Consider the following 16,247-nt stretch of genomic DNA (forward strand, 5'->3'; position numbering starts at 1 on the left):
CTTCGAACATAATGGAAGTCAATGGGGACCCGAACTTTCGTGCTTTGTAAAGCTTCCTTACATGCTACATACCCCAAATTAGCAGGGTATGTGCACCTTGGGAGTGGGTACAAGAGGAAAAAAAATATTTGAAAAAGAGCTTATAGTTTTTGAGAAAATTGATTGTAAAGTTTCAAAGGAAAAACTGTCTTTTAAATGTGGAAAATGTCATGTTTCTTTGCACAGGTAACATGCTTTTTGTCGCCATGCAGTCATAAATGTAATACAGAGAAGAGGTTCCAGGAAAAGGGACCGGTAACGGTAACCCAGCAGCAGCAGCACACGTGATGGAACAGGAGCAGGCGCAGGAGGAGAAGGCCATGCTTTTTGAGACACAACAACCCAGGCCTTGCATAAGGACAAGAAGCGTGCAGATAGCATGCTTTGTACCGCCATGCAGTCATAAATGTAATACAGAGAAGAGGTTCCAGGAAAAGGGACCGGTAACGCTAACCCAGCAGCAGCAGATGTGATGGAACAGGAGCAGGCGCAGGAGGAGAAGGCCATGCTTTTTGAGACACAACAACCCAGGCCTTGCATGAAGACAAGAAGCGTGCGGATAGCATGCTTTTTACCGCCATGCAGTCATAAATGCAATAAAGATAAGAGGTTCAATAAACAGGGACCGGGCGTCAACGCTAACCCAGTAGCAGCAGACGTGATGGAACAGGAGGAGGCGCAGGAGGAGAAGGCCACGCTTTCAGGTGCAACTCAGGCCTTGCATGAGGACAAAAAAATGTGTGCGCAAAGCAATGCAATGAGTAGTTTTCAGGACACAATGGGCTATTCGGAGGAGCTATTCCCACCCCCACAATCTTCTACCTGTGAAAGGTCAATGGAACAGCCACAAATGTTGTGCCCGGATTCACAACCTTTTTCTGTGGAAAATGCACCTCGCACTGAAATGCAAGGCGAGGCCGAGGATGAACATGACGTCAACAACTCAACATGACGCAAAATGGGGACGGAACAGAAAGCTGCTTTCAATGTTTTGAAGGCCTTAATTGCCTCCGGTGGCCAGTTAGATGCATCATTCATCACACCCAAATCCCAGAGCAATGTGTGCAGGAATTTGAATCTCAGGAGGTGTACCGAGATCATCTGGACAAGTGACCAAGTGACAAAGTGACCAGTGACAAAGTGACAAAGTGACAAAATGACAAAGTGACAAAATGACAAAGTGATAAAATGACAAAGTGACAAGTGACAAAATGACAAAGTGACAAAGTGAGAAGTGACAAGTGACAAGTGACAAAGTGACAAGTGACAAAATGACAAAGTGACAAGTGACAAAATGACAAAGTGACAAGTGACAAAGTGACCAGTGACAAAGTGACAACTGACAAAGTGACAAAATGACAAAGTGACAAAGTGACCAGTGACAAAGTGACAACAGAGGTTGTTCTGGGGAGCTCCACTGCACTCAGTCGCATATGAGGAGTGGTCTCGTCGGGACTGCTGATCCTCCTCAGCTTGCTCAAAGCCTTGAGGGTTCCTGAAGATCCTCTGCTTGGAGTTCGCCGGGGTTCAGCTTGGTGTCGGGGTCGGCGGCGTCCTCCTCACTCCAACGTGGCAGATCTTCTGTTGAAGGAAAAAAAAAAAAACATTGTTAAAAGTCCAGTACCGCTTCTGAAGGACTCACCAAGAGATGCAGGAGCGCTTCAATCTAGCGCACCATCGCTCGCTGGGTGATGTCCCTGCCTACGCGCTGGAATTCTACGCTGCACATGCTAGCACGCTTTTGCGCAGTGCCGAGGCGCATTCCAGCAGCTAGTAGCTACCAAGCTTCTGTGGATCTGATTGGGCCACCATGTTGGATCTCTGCCAAGTCCTCCAAAATTTTGAGCAATCCACGTTGCGTGACTGAGCAGTGACAACTCTACAGTCAGCATTACAATACCACTGCTGTGTTTACTGAAGAAATCAATGTTGAAGATGGAAACCGCTGGCATGATGCAAGTGGGGGATTCTGAAGATGAAAACGATCAGCGTGATGATACCAACATCAGGCAACCTGCCTCAGGAAACGCTGGTCCCAGCTATGACAAAGAACAGGACGAGGAACAGCTGGAGTTGGAGCAGGAATTGGATGCCCCCACTGCCGAGGGACAGAGCGGTGCACGTTGGACTTCCACAATTTAGCGGGAAAGGACAGCAGAAGAGGAAGAAAGTGATGCTGGTGACGAATATGGTGCATCACAACAATCACAACGCTTACAAGAACATGAAGATAGAGGAGTCTGGCAGGACTCTCTGGCACACATGGCTCAATTCATGCTAGACTGCATTGAACGCGGCCCGCGCATTATTCACTATTCATTATTATTCATTATTCTGGAATCTGGACAACACCAATTACTGGGTTTATACCCAGTTTATACAAACACAATGTTAAAAAACTGATTGAAGAAAGTGTCAGACAGGTCAAAAATGGAACAATTCCAGCAGGCCCTTGAGGATGGAGACTTTAGAGAGGAGATTGACATCCTCCTCCTTCTGTAGCCAGTTGTACGCCGACAGACTGACTTCAGCAAACTCAGGAGGACCAGGAGGGCAGCAAAGAACACAAGCTGCTGCTAGTGCCCAAAAGGGAATGGTATTGGCAGTGTCCTTGGAGTGGGAACATTTTCTGACACCCATGCAGCAGCCCACAGAACAGCAATCGGGCAGTTTCACGTCCTCCAACACCAATCGCCTAGAGAAGATGGTCAAGGTCCAGGACTACATGTCAGATGGCGTAGCTGTGTTGAACAATCCATCTGCAGACAGACGGTGAGTGTGACAGGCAGCACAGAAGGACCATGGCAACTCACTCATAGTACCACAGTTTGATAGTGCTGCCCAAAAAATTATATGGATCCGTGGACCCGGGCACTGCAGGCAGTACTGGGAAGTGGGAACGCAGATTTTAGTACCTAAACACACGATACAACATGTTTTCCGGGGTCGGACTCTGAGGCACATACAGATGGTCCCGATCATCATCCTCATCATACAACTCTTCTCCTGAGTCTGACCCACCCACCACCTCTGCCACCCCAACATCCCCAGACACAGACCCCTCATCGTCCTCAACATTAACTTGGGATGCTGGCCTGAGCCCGACCTCCTCCTCCACATCAGGCCCCATCATCTCCTCAATGGCAGCCCTCATTAATCGTTCTGGCGACGGACCGATGGACACAACATTCTCCTCCGGAGAGGGCTGCTGCTGACCACTGGCTGCTGTAGTGGATGTTATAGCTTGCGTGGGGCGTTGGCTGTTGCTGTTGTTGGGAGTGCTGCTCACAGCGGAGGTCTCTGAGGAACTCATGGTGAGCTCATATAGTGGTTGGCGGTGAGTGGAGTATTACTGATCCCATCAATATACACACTGACTGGCAGAGTACGCAATGCTATATAGTCTGGCTGAGCGGTGTACACAGAGTGGCAGTACACACAATGCTATATAGTCTGGCTGAGCCGTGTACACAGAGTGGCAGTACACACAATGCTATATAGTCTGGCTGAGCGGTGTACACAGAGTGGCAGTACACACAATGCTATATAGTCTGGCTGAGCCGTGTACACAGAGTGGCAGTAAACACAATGCTATATATAGCGTGGCTGAGCGAGGTACACAGTGGCAGTACACACAATGCTATATAGTCAGGCTAAGCCGTGTACACAGAGTGTCAGAAAACACAATGCTATATATAGCGTGGCTGAGCGAGGTGCACACACAGTGGCAGTACACACAATGCTATATAGCCAGGCTAAGCCGTGTACACAGAGTGTCAGAAAACACAATGCTATATATAGCGTGGCTGAGCGAGGTGCACAGTGGCAGTACACACAATGCTATATTAGTCAGGCTAAGCCGTGTACACAGAGTGTCAGAAAACACAATGCTATATATAGCGTGGCTGAGCGAGGTACACAGTGGCAGTAAACAATGCTATATATAGTGTGGCTGAGCGAGCGGTGTACTACTGTTCCCAGCAGCGACACACAATGACTGGGGGGGACCCTGGCTAGCGTGGCTGGAGAGCGAACTACCCTGCCTGCCTACCCAAAGCTAAACCCACAGACAAATGGAGGAGATATGACGTGGTTCGGGTATTTATTTACCCGAACCACGTGACCGTTCGGCCAATCAGAGCGCGTTCGGGCCCGAACCACGTGACCCGTTCGGCCAATCACAGCGCTAGCCGAACGTTCGGGGAACGTTCGGCCATGCGCTCTTAGTTCGGCCATGTGGCCGAACGGTTTGGCCGAGCACCGTCAGGTGTTCGGCCGAACTCGAACATCACCCGAACAGGGTGATGTTCTGCAGAACCCGAACAGTGGCGAACACTGTTCGCCCAACACTACTTAGTAGTAATTTTTTTTTACTGATACTTACGCAAGGTATGTAAGGCAAGTTGCGCAAATAGCATAACTCGCGTTACTTAGATATTCCACACATTGTGGTCAATTCATAAAAGGCTGTGCGGGAAAAAAAACTTGTCGGGAAAATACTGCATTCTGTATTTTAGACTTTTGTGTGCTAATTCATAAAAATGATTACAGTTGCAACTTGCAATAGAAGTTTGGGGATTTCCAGAACTAGGCTGGCGGTAACATGAGAAGCTGCCTGAGTTGATACATTTTCTCGGTGCAGAGACAGCATTACAATGAAAGAGGCATCCCCAGCTTCCCTTTAGAAGTTGAACTGGTTGAACTCGATGGACCTATGTCTTTTTTCAACCAAAATAACTATGTAACTATGTGCATTTTTTGTTATACTGCCTCTGTTTGCCCTGAATCTGCGCTGAATCTGTCTATTAGCCTTTCTAAACAATCTATTTAATTGCCACAGCTTAGCAGAACTTCAAGAAATGTTACACATGCAGGCTTTCTGATGTGAAAAACATATGAAAACAGGTACCCAAGAGGTTAAAAAACACAGCCTGGGGTATTCTGGGAATCCTTGTTTGTTCTGCTTTCACTGCTGCTGCTGCCTGGGAGATCTGTCTTCATTAACTTAGCTGTTATCCGCACCCTTATCGCATCTTCCAAGGGTGCGGTATTCTCCGTCCCAATACCGCCTGCTCTAATCTTTAACGTATGCGGTAATGCTTTATGAAGCGAGGCCATTGCTGGCACTGCACGCTTTGTGATACAACCAGACCCGGGATTTACATCACAGGAGCCTATAGGCATAAATGTCCTGGCACCCTAGACCTCTCCCTTCATGAACCTACAAACACCTGCTGAACCGAACACTGCAAGTGTGCTGGCTGACCTCGCTGTCACTTCTCCCTTACTTTTCTTGCCTGTCACTAGGTAGCCAGAGGTGCCCTCAATATTAGGTAGCTAGAGATACCCCTGACTGAAGGGAGATCTGATCAGTGGAATGCTGAGAGCCGGGTGAAAAACCTCTCATTCACACTATGCTAAGGACTCTATATAGGAAATGAGGAAGGGAGGCACTCAGGGAGGGGGGCACTCAGGGAGGGGAGTGAGCGGCCTTCCCATCCTCAGGCGCCTGTAGGCACGTGCCTACAGTACCTTATGGTAAATCCGGCCCTGCCTGCAACTTTATTGAAGCCTGTGTCGTCTGTATTTGCAGAGATATGTGTTACTCTTTCCTATGGCAGTAAATGCAGGCGACATAAGCTTCACTAAAGTCAGGGGAAGGCAGGGGAGAAAGGTTGGCACTACAGTGATCAGCAGCACACTAGGAGGGGGGAGAAGAGGGTGGAGCAAACTTCAACTCCGCCTTTCTCAACAGCTACAGCGTGCTCTGGCATGTAGAGGTATCTGCGCATAAAAATAATAGATGGGAAAGTCAGCACTGCTGAATTCTGCTTTATTCCATAAGGTGTGCATGCAAAGTCATTTAGGAGATACATGCATCACCACCACCGTACACCCACCACCACGCACTACACCTCTGTACCACGCAGGGGCGTTGCTAGGATCCTAAGAGATCTGGGGCACTTTTGAGCACTCCAGCCAAAAAATGGGTGTGGCCATGCACTGGAATTGGATGTGGTCATGGGTGGAGCCAAATTTACATTAACTTAACTCCCATGCATGCCTTGCAGGACTTCTCAAGAGCTGCTCCAACACTATGGAACTTCCTACCTCCACCCATTAGGGCAGCCCCTTCCTTCAACATCTTCAAGAAGGCCCTCAAAACTCACCTTTTCATTCTGGCCTACTACCCCTCACAAGTGCTCTAAACCCGCAGCTGAACTCTGGTCCCCTACCTTTCGTGTCACTACCTCTCCCTCTAGATGGCAAGCCTTTGGGCAGGGTCCTCCTCCTTTTGTGTCCTACCTGATCATGCACCTCCATTACTGTGCACCCATGCTATGGATCTGAGTGAACCTAACTTGCCTAATCTCCATGCTCCCCTCCAGTGACTGACTAAGCATTACCTTGTACTCATACTGTGCTGTGTGATCTCCATGCTCCATCCACTGACTAAGCATTACCTTGTACTCATACTGTGCTGTGTGATCTCCATGCTCCATCCAGTGACTAAGCATTACCTTGTACTCATACTGTGCTTTGTGATCTCCATGCTCCCCTCCAGTGACAAAGCATTACCTTGTACTCATACTGTGCTGTGTGATCTCCATGCTCCCATCCAGTGACTAAGAATTACCTTGTACTCATACTGTGCTGTGTGATCTCCATGCTCCATCCAGTGACTAAGCATTGCCTTGTACTCATACTGTGCTGTGTGATCTCCATGCTCCATCCAGTGACTAAGCATTACCTTGTACTCATACTGTGCTGTGTAATCTCCATGCTCCATCCAGTGACTAAGCATTACCTTGTACTCATACTGTGCTGTGTGATCTCCATGCTCCATCCAGTGACTAAGCATTACCTTGTGCTCATACTGTGCTGTGTGACCTCCATGCTCCCCTCCAGTGACTAAGCATTACCTTGTACTCATACTGTGCTGTGTGATCTCCATGCTCCATCCAGTGACTAAGCATTACCTTGTACTCATACTGTGCTGTGTAATCTCCATGCTCCATCCAGTGACTAAGCATTACCTTGTACTCATACTGTGCTGTGTGATCTCCATGCTCCATCCAGTGACTAAGCATTACCTTGTGCTCATACTGTGCTGTGTGACCTCCATGCTCCCCTCCAGTGACTAAGCATTACCTTGTACTCATACTGTGCTGTGTGATCTCCATGCCCCATCCAGTGACTAAGCATTACCTTGTACTCATACTGTGCTGTGTGACCTCCATGCTCCCCTCCAGTGACTAAGCATTACCTTGTACTCATACTGTGCTGTGTGATCTCCATGCTCCATCCAGTGACTAAGCATTACCTTGTACTCATACTGTGCTGTGTGATCTCCATGCTCCCCTCCAGTGACTAAGCATTACCTTGTACTCATACTGTGCTGTGTGATCTCCATGCTCCCATCCAGTGACTAAGCATTACCTTGTACTCATACTGTGCTGTGTGATCTCCATGCTCCCATCCAGTGACTAAGCATTACCTTGTACTCATACTGTGCTGTGTGATCTCCATGCTCCCATCCAGTGACTAAGCATTACCTTGTACTCATACTGTGCTGTGTGATCTCCATGCTCCATCCAGTGACTAAGCATTACCTTGTACTCATACTGTGCTGTGTGATCTCCATGCTCCATCCAGTGACTAAGCATTACCTTGTACTCATACTGTGCTGTGTAATCTCCATGCTCCATCCAGTGACTAAGCATTACCTTGTACTCATACTGTGCTGTGTGATCTCCATGCTCCATTCAGTGACTAAGCATTACCTTGTGCTCATACTGTGCTGTGTGACCTCCATGCTCCCCTCCAGTGACTAAGCATTACCTTGTACTCATACTGTGCTGTGTGATCTCCATGCTCCATCCAGTGACTAAGCATTACCTTGTACTCATACTGTGCTGTGTAATCTCCATGCTCCATCCAGTGACTAAGCATTACCTTGTACTCATACTGTGCTGTGTGATCTCCATGCTCCATCCAGTGACTAAGCATTACCTTGTGCTCATACTGTGCTGTGTGACCTCCATGCTCCCCTCCAGTGACTAAGCATTACCTTGTACTCATACTGTGCTGTGTGATCTCCATGCCCCATCCAGTGACTAAGCATTACCTTGTACTCATACTGTGCTGTGTGATCTCCATGCTCCCCTCCAGTGACTAAGCATTACCTTGTACTCATACTGTGCTGTGTGATCTCCATGCTCCATCCAGTGACTAAGCATTACCTTGTACTCATACTGTGCTGTGTGATCTCTATGCTCCCCTCCAGTGACTAAGCATTACCTTGTACTCATACTGTGCTGTGTGATCTCCATGCTCCCATCCAGTGACTAAGCATTACCTTGTACTCATACTGTGCTGTGTGATCTCCATGCTCCCATCCAGTGACTAAGCATTACCTTGTACTCATACTGTGCTGTGTGATCTCCATGCTCCCATCCAGTGACTAAGCATTACCTTGTACTCATACTGTGCTGTGTGATCTCCATGCTCCATCCAGTGACTAAGCATTACCTTGTACTCATACTGTGCTGTGTGATCTCCATGCTCCATCCAGTGACTAAGCATTACCTTGTACTCATACTGTGCTGTGTGATCTCCATGCTCCATCCAGTGACTAAGCATTACCTTGTACTCATACTCTGCTGTGTGATCTCCATGCTCCATCCAGTGACTAAGCATTACCTTGTACTCATACTGTGCTGCGTGATCTCCATGCTCCATCCAGTGACTAAGCATTACCTTGTACTCATACTGTGCTGTGTGATCTCCATGCTCCCCTCCAGTGACTAAGCATTACCTTGTGCTCATACTGTGCTGTGTAATCTCCATGCTCCATCCAGTGACTAAGCATTACCTTGTACTCATACTGTGCTGTGTGATCTCCATGCTCCCCTCCAGTGACTAAGCATTACCCTGTACTCATACTGTGCTGTGTGATCTCCATGCTCCCATCCAGTGACTAAGCATTACCTGGTACTCATACTGTGCTGCGTGATCTGGTTTTCTTGTATTCCTGTATTGTCATATTGCTGTATGTTACCCCTAAATATTTTCTGTAACCTAAACTAATGTCGAACGCTGCGTAATATGTTGGCGCTTTATAAATACAATTCATAAACTTTTATCTCCACTTTAAGTACTGCATTTTTCCCATCCATTAGAATTTGAATAAGTAAAGGGTCAGAAAATGACCCCTTATACTTATTCGCCTAGTTAGGGGTGGCAATCTGGTCACCCCTACCTCCCGACTGGACTACTGCAATGCTCTCTACACTGGCCTTCTAAAAAAGGTCTTGTACCGCCTACAGCTGATACAGAATACTGCTGCCAGACTGCTAACCAACGAACCCCGTCACTGCCACATAACGCCAGTCCTGCATTCCCTTCACTGGCTACCTATAGAATGGAGGGTCCTATTCAAGATCGGCCTACTGACATTCATATCACTAAGTAATCTGGGCCCTGGATATATGAAAGAAATGTTGCAGCTGCGTAGCAATCCCCGCATTCTCAGATCAACAGGTTCTAATAATCTAGTCATACCCAGAGTCCACCTGGAAACTTTTGGTCCCAGAGCCTTCTGTCATGCTGCCCCTACATTAGGGAACTCCTTACCTCAACAGATCAGGACAGCTCCATCCCTGGACGTGTTTAAATCCAGACTGAAAACCCACCTGTTCAGTTTGGCATTTGCAGAAATATAACTTTTGTTGTGTGAATACTTCATCCTACTAATTACTGAATCTGAGAGAGCCTAAGCGCTTTGAGTCCTATGGGAGAAAAGCGCTATAGAAATGTTATTGCATTGTATTGTATATAAGAGTACAAGCAGGTAGCATAACGAGCGCTAGGAACCTATGCCTGCTAATTGGCAATGATGAGAGCTCCACTCGTCCTACCCTGAGCCCCTGCGGGTCCAATCACTTTAAAGGACATTATCCCTGCACTTTGATTGGCCCAATAGGCTGCCTGTCAAGTTTCCTGTCAGGTGACACACAGCCTATTGGGCCAATCAAAGTGCGGGGATAATGTCCTTTAAAGTGATTGGACCCGCAGGGGCTCAGGACAGGATGAGTGGAGCTCTCGTCATTGCCAATTAGCAGGCATAAGTTTGTAGCGCTTGTTATGATACTCTGATAAGGTGTGTTAACTCTGATAGGGCGTGTTAACTCTGATAAGGCGTGCTATTTGTCTTAGTGAATCAAGCCCTAAGGGCCTTATGCAATTCATGTTCTCTCCAGTTTTCTCCCAGGAGATAATTGTTCATCTTCTGTTTTAACTAACTTTTCAACAATCTGCAATTGAAAAAGTACTAAATGGTAGGTGAAAATGTGCTGTCAAATTTATTCTGAGTACTTTCTTGCTTACTGGTGGCTTAACACCCTTGCCGTTCCAATTACTGCGGCAAGGGGGCAGCGCAGCACTTTATTTTTTATTTTTTTAAATCATGTAGCTAGCCTAGCGCTAGCTACATGATAGCCGCTGAGTAGCGGCATCCCCCCACCCACTCCGATCGCCTTCGGAAAGGGATTTCCTGCATGGCTTCCCCCGTCGCCATGGCGACGGGGCGGGATGACGTCTCCGACATCATGGACGTCAGAGGGAGTCTCGATCCACCCCTAAGCGCTGCCTGGCACTGATTGGCCAGGTTGCGCAAGGGGTCTGGGGGGGCCGCGCGACGGGTAGCGGCGAATCAGCGGCGATCGAGTTATGCGCGCAGCTAGCAAAGTGCTAGCTGTGTGCAATAAAACAAAAATTGTGAAAATCGGCCCAGCGGGGCCTGAGCAAATCTCCTGCGCAGGTTACCCCGAGCTCAGCTCGGGATAACCGGCAAAGGAGGTTAAAAGCCATTTTATTACTAAGGTGTGAACATTTCATCTAGGAGAAAACTTGGGCGAAAAAGTGAATTGCATTGCATACCGCTCCAGTCGGTACTGAATTCAGCTGCTCGTCTCATTCATCTCTCCTCTCGCTCTTCTTCTGCGGCTCCTCTTCGTCAAGCTCTTCACTGGCTGCAAATTAACCAGAGGATCCAGTTCAGACTCCTAACCCCTAACCTACAAAGCTCTCCACAATCTCTCCCCGGTACATATCCTCACTAATTTCCAGATACAAACCCAATCGCAATCTCAGATCTGCACACGATCTTCTGTTGTCCTTCTCTAGAATTGCCTCCTCACATTCCCGCTAACAAGATTTTGCATGCGCTTCACCCCTCCTCTGGAACATTTCCGTTACTCGTCAACCTTTGTTACCTTTAAACGCTCTCTAAAAACTCATTTGTTCCGACAAGCATTTGCGCTACCAAATTGCACTCATGTTGGCACCTTATAAATCAACACTAATAATAAAAGCATGTCTCTCACTCATGTCATAGTAACTCTCTCACGTTTACTCTTCATCAGTCCATCCAAGCGGCCGGCCTTCATACGTGTGAGCTGTGAGGTCACGCAAGGAGACATGATTAAAGTCAAACTACGTTCTGAACATTTACATGACATCAGGTTTGCCCTAAGGGGGATGCTGGGAATGCTTCAAGTACATTTGAAGCGAGACGGATATGGAGGCTGCCATTTTTATTTCCTTTTAAACCATTCCAGTTGCCTGGCAGTCCTGTTTAACTCTATTGCTGCAGTAGTGTCTGAATCACACACCTGAAACAAGCATGCAGCTAATCCAGTCACACTTCAGTCAGAGCACCTGATCTGCTGCATGCTTGTTCAGGGGCTATGGCTAAAAGTATTAGAGACACAGGATCAGCAGGACAGCCAGGCAATATGCATTGTTTAAAAGGCAATACATATTTAAGCTTCCATATTTCTTCCAGTTCAGGTGTGCTTTCAGTACCAGGCCCAAGCTGTGCGGCCCCAAGGCGGAGCATTTAAAGAGAGACTGAAAAGAATTCATTGTACCTTATAATTCGCTTCAGTACTCTCAGCACAAGTAAATCGCCGCATCCCCGCCGCTAAACGAGCGCTTTAGACCAACCCAAATCCCCGGGGGGGGCATTTCCTGAAAGAGGCAGAGCTTTCAGCTTCAGCTCTGCCTCTCCTGATGTCAGTCACACTGTCACAGCAGATCACCACCACTCCCCGCCCCTCTCACTCTTCCTTCACAGAGAGGGGCGGGGAGAGGCGGAGATCTGCTTGTTGGTTGACGGCAGGAGAGGCAGAGCTGCGGCTGAAAGCTCTGCCCCTCAGCGCAGCAAAATCCACAAACAAATTGGTCGTGGATGTTTGCCCGGCGATTTGGGGGGTCTAAAGCCCTCGTTTTCAGCGGGGATGCGGCGGTTTACTTGTGCTGAGACTACTGAAGTGAATAATAAGGTAAAAAGGGCAAAATTTATTCGCTTCAGTGTCTCTTTAAAGAGAAACCGTAACCAAGAATTGAACTTCATCCCAATCAGTAGCTGATACCCCCTTTCCCATGAGAAATCTATTCCTTTTCTCAAACAGATCATCAGGGGGCGCTGTATGGCTGATATTGTGGTGAAACCCCTCCCACAAATGATGTCAGCACCTCACAGCACTGAGGTCCCAATGTCACACTGTGCATTGTGGGAAATAACAGCTATTTACAACTGCCAAAAAAACAAGCAGCATCTCCTTCCACTGACATCACCTGCCAGCAGTAAAAATGTCACCATGTGATAAATGTCAGAATGTAAATCAGGGAGAGGAAAGGTTTTACAATGGGCAAACACTGACTAAATTATTTATACATAAATATTGTTAAAATGAAGCACTTTTTTATTACATTATTTTCACTGGAGTTCCTCTTTAAGTGTACTTTGTTCAGGGCACCCACAATTTCGACCAATGATATAGCATCCCTGCATGACACCCTCCTCTGCTGCCAGTGACATGAGAGACAATGCAGCGGGCATCTTGGCACTTACCTGCGCTCTGACAGCAGAATAAGACCCTTCTGTAGGTATGTGGCTGATCCTTTGCTTTTGGGAACAGTACAGTAGTGTGTAATGCACAACTGCATCCAGTTCTATTGCTCTTAAAGGGACCTTGAACTCTACATAAAATCGCAATTTGGACTTACCAGGGGAGGGTTTCCTCCAGCTCCCCATAGCCTGCAAGGCCCCCGGCCTTCTCCTGGCTCCTCTCCCGGTTCTCCTGTCGGCTCCGTTAATTGGCGACTTTGGCCTGCAGTCGCCTGTCCCCGCCCCCCTATGCGTCATCACGCCGGTTGTGATGTTTTGCGATACACATGTTTATTCCCTTTGTGTTTATTGGAACAGAACAAAAAAAAAAGGGAGGAAAAAAAGCAAATTGGACACAATGTCACACAAAACTCCAAAAACGGGCTGGACAAAATTATCGGCACCCTTAACTTAATGTTTGGTTGCACACCCTTTGGAAAAAACTAACTGAAGTCAGTCGCTAACTATAACCATCAATAGCTGCTTACACCTCTCACTCTGAATTTTGGACCACTCTTTCCTTTACAAACTGCTTCAGGTCTCTCTTATTGGAAGGGCACCTTTTCCCAACATGTAAAAAAGGGGGTTTAAAGGTTTGTTTAAAAACAAAATCCTCAGGAGACAGTAAAATGTGGATTTTAATGAAACGTTATTGATCTCCATAGATGTTCAAAAATCAATAAGGTACAGTTCTTTGGTGCATCAAAATCAGTTACAAAAGATATAAAAACAGAATGATTAAATTGCTGTGTAATCTGTATATATATATATACGGAATCTATTGTCTGTAGTAGTCTTCTTTGAACGTCTGTATGTGTGTATATGTGTCTGTAAAGAGAATGAATGAATGAATGTGTGTGAGTGCAGACCTTCCTGCTGGTTCATTATATATGTTGGTCCTCAGTATTCCTACTGTTCTGCCTTCTGATTGGACCAGCAATAATGCTATGATGTAACTTTTGAGTCTTCAACTACATATGGTTAATATCATGAATGAAGCCTCTTTTCCTAACTCAGAATAACCTAAGGTTGGATCACATCACATAACAACCAGCTGTTGATTATGTAACCAAGATACAATTTCTACAACCAGCAGCCCAGCTTTGACAGAGATCTATTTTCTACACTTCTAATGATGATTGGTCTTGACATCTGTGACCTTAAATTCCACAATGAAAGGAACACATGCTCAGCAGTCCTCTAAAAGTTAATCCTAAACCTTATACTATATCTATTACCAATATTGTATAAGTATCACTATATTAAAGAATAGTTTTGATATCTCAATCTCATGACATCGTACAGTTATAATTTCTCGTTCGGCAGGGCCCTTAGCCAAATGTAGAAATCAAAACCGTCAATGATATATCATTTGATTAAAATCTCAAAACATTCAACATATAACACAACAGCAATTTTAAGATCTCACCACAGATGTTCAATGGGATTTAGATCTGGACTCATTGCTGGCTGTAAATATGGCCTATGTTGATTGTTCTCGTAGTCCATATGTCTGGGGCAGTGTAGGCCTGTGGCCTTCCTTCAGGAACATGTTCTCAGTATCTGCTTGTATCATCTGCTTCAAGCAGACACTGAGATGCTTCTGCCTGCATCACCAGAAACTCTATTTTAAAGGTATACTCTGCGAACAAGCCTTTTACCTAAAACTCAGGCCAAATAACTGAGGCCTACTTAAATTATAACACTGGCCACTTCAGAACTCTCCAACGCTTTGCTGCCATCCATTTCTGGGTGCTTTTTGACGTATGTTTGGGGTCATTGTCCTGCTGAAAGACCCAAGATCTCGGATGCAAACACAGCTTTGTGACACACCCATAATCCTCACATTTCATGATGCATTGCACACATTCAAAGCACCCAATGCCAGAGGCAGCAAAACAACCTCAAAACATCATTGAACCTCCACCATATCTCACAGTAGGTCCTGTGTTTTTGTCTTTGTAGGCCTCATTCCATTTCCGGTAAACAGTAGAATGATGTGCTTTACCAAAAGCCTCTATCTTGGTCTCATCTGTCCATCAGACATTTTCCCAGAAGGATTTTGGCTTGCTCAATTACATTTTGGCAAACTGTAGTATTGCTTTTTTTGTGTGTAATTTTGTCCAGCCCATTTTTGGAGTTTTGTGTGACATTATGTCCAATTTGCTTTTTTCCTCCCTTTTTTTGTTTTGTTCCAATACCCACAAAGGGAATAAACGTGTATAGCAAAACGTGTTACTGCAATACTTTTCTATGATAAATATATTTTAACTTTAAAAATTTCTGTGGTGTCTACAATGTCGGCCATGACTATATGTACTGTAAATACTCGAGTATAAGTCTAGAAATTTAGGTCTGATTCATGTCATAAAAGTATAGGGGTGGACTTATACACGAGTCACAGGCAACACTGAGCACACTGAGTAATATGTGTACTATTGGTGATATTCCCATTTGCAGCAATTTACCCAGTGGTAAGTGATACTCTGAGGAAAGGAAACACCAATAAAATACAGGTGTGAAAGTCCTGTAGACAACAATTAACAAGGAAGGGGGCGGGGGGAAATACTGGGCTGCATAAAAGGAACTGAATAATTGCAGCACTTGGGGGTTTGGAGGAGTTATTGGCTGCACTTAAGGGACAGGAGGGGTTAATGGCTGCAATACTATAGGCAGTGCAGTCATTAACCCCTCCTGAGCCTCAAGTGCAGTCATTAACTTTGCTGGGTAGACTTATACTTGAGTCAATACAAAAATTCCAGATTAAGAGAGTTGAATATTGGAGTTGACTTATACACGAGGTTGACTTGTATTCGAGTATATACGGGTATCTTTCCAACAAGCATACGCTCTAACTTAGTCTATTACCCCCTTGACCTCTCGCCAAGCTGTACTCCTTACTAGATAACTTAAACACACACTGCCTGTATGTATACTGCATACCTCCCCACCTCTTGTTTCCCCCCTATGCCTTCAGATTGTAAGCTTGCAAGGGCAGTGCTCTCTCACCCTTTTGTGTCTTGGAACTTGTTATACATTTTATTCATCATGTTACATCCATCATTGTAACCACCATTTCTGTATTTTGTACCAGTGTCCATATTTGATGTATATCATTGTATCATTATGTACCCTTTGTTTGTTTTCTCACTGTGTACAGCGCCACGGAATATGCTGGCGTTTTATACATCAATAATAATAATACATATATGTTCTAAATTTGACTGTTTTCCTCATAGTGCCCCTTTACGTC

The sequence above is a fragment of the Hyperolius riggenbachi genome, chromosome 4 (genome assembly GCF_040937935.1).
Source record: "Hyperolius riggenbachi isolate aHypRig1 chromosome 4, aHypRig1.pri, whole genome shotgun sequence".
NCBI lineage: Eukaryota > Metazoa > Chordata > Amphibia > Anura > Hyperoliidae > Hyperolius > Hyperolius riggenbachi.